This window comes from Amphimedon queenslandica, unplaced genomic scaffold, assembly GCF_000090795.2.
Source record: "Amphimedon queenslandica unplaced genomic scaffold, v1.1 AMPQUscaffold_4386_Cont23634, whole genome shotgun sequence".
NCBI lineage: Eukaryota > Metazoa > Porifera > Demospongiae > Haplosclerida > Niphatidae > Amphimedon > Amphimedon queenslandica.
This window is the reverse complement of record NW_003555301.1, coordinates 1-1,457: the sequence shown is the minus strand read 5'-3', so window position 1 is coordinate 1,457 and position 1,457 is coordinate 1. Positions and strand designations below refer to the sequence as shown.

The 1,457-nt window shown below is 33.5% G+C and overlaps 1 long non-coding RNA gene across 2 annotated transcripts; it reads right to left on the bottom strand.

Annotated features, from left to right (window-relative positions):
- Positions 1–365: 365 nt before the first annotated feature.
- LOC109592666 (uncharacterized) lies at positions 366–1,451 on the bottom strand. Of its 2 annotated transcripts, none has more exons than XR_002190481.1 (4): positions 1,041–1,451; positions 650–730; positions 526–599; positions 366–478 (listed from the first exon to the last, which is right to left on the bottom strand). It is a non-coding gene; the product is annotated as an uncharacterized LOC109592666 (long non-coding RNA). The 2 variants fall into 2 exon arrangements; XR_002190482.1 differs by having other exon boundaries at positions 1,045–1,451.
- Between the last annotated feature and the right edge of the window lie 6 nt (positions 1,452–1,457).

Sequence of the window (1,457 nt, the reverse complement as noted above, 5' to 3'; positions counted from 1 at the left end):
AAGGACCTGCACATACCCTGTTAGAGTAGAATGGTGTAACAATTAGCCTTCTATCACCAGGTAAGATCGATATATCGACCGACAACTGGATTGACAGGACTTTCCTGATGATGAAGATGAAAAAAGGTGGCTGAACAAAACGGCCGGTTTGCAGATTTTTTATTTTTCTCCCAGAAAAGGTCTAGAGCCATGCTAGTGGTACTATTGGAGTCCTCTGGTCAAGATGAGGTCCTCTAAGAAGTCTGGTAAGCATAGGAGCTCGTTTTCCCGGTATAGCAAGGCTGCAAAAGTACATGCCGTTAAAGACAGGAATGGATCCAATTATTTGCGTGGGCGCAATCTGCGCATGCGCAGTACTGACTAAATTGTACTTCAATTTATAATGTTCATAACTCAAGCAAAAATGTAAAAAAAACAGTTCAAACATGAATAAATGCTTGTTTAGCCACACATTTGATTTCAGGTTACTCTGTTGAGTCTACAAGGAATAAGCAATATTAATAATAAATGTAAAAAGTAATGTACTTTGCATTAATGTTTACAAAGAACTTTGTATAGCCTATTTTCATCTCTAAAAATAATTTGACAGGAATGTCATTCTACAGATAACGAAAACAAATTTTATACAGCAATAATAGTTTTTACTGACCTGGAAATATACTGGTGTCACATTAAGTAGTGCCAAGGGAAATAAAGAGTTGATAATAATCTAGTCTTGGGGAAATGTTATCTGTTTAACAGAGATAAGAAGTTAAAAATAAACCTTTCATTGCAAATGCCATACACATGGAGCTAGATATTTCTGTGGCCCAAAATTTCTGCTAATTATGCAGATTTCAAAAACTGTGAAAATTTAATCCTTTAAAATCAGCACACATTGAAAGGCATGGTGATTTTCCTAAAATAAAATCTGCAAAATTCACAGAAATTTTGGGCGACAGTAATTTCTAGCTACAATTAAAGAAATTTCTAGGTACAATTCTAAACATTAGTAGCATAATAAAATAAATCATTTCATGAATAATTATTCTATTAAGTACCAACATCTCCAAATATAGCATCCAGAGTTTCGTCCACCACCATGAACAATACTGATAGCTTTTCGTGACATTCTAATTATCATAAAAATAGCATACATGTAAATTCAAAACTACAAAACTAACAGCTTTAATAGTCAGAAGTACTGTAAAAGTGGAATATGTCATTGCTTGCATTATTTAATGCATGAATAAAAAATTTACGAATTTAAAAACTATACTGACTTAAAAACTAATTATAGACCACTGGAAGTGAGAATTGGAAATGAATTTCATTAATTTTATATACGGTATCTGCCCACATGTCATAATTGGCTGCCATTTTCGTTGGCAAGTTTGTTAAGGAAGTCGGCAATGAATGCAAGAAGAAAATGCCTCACTTACCTGCTGTAGCTCTATTAAAAGCTAAAATGTGCTTGT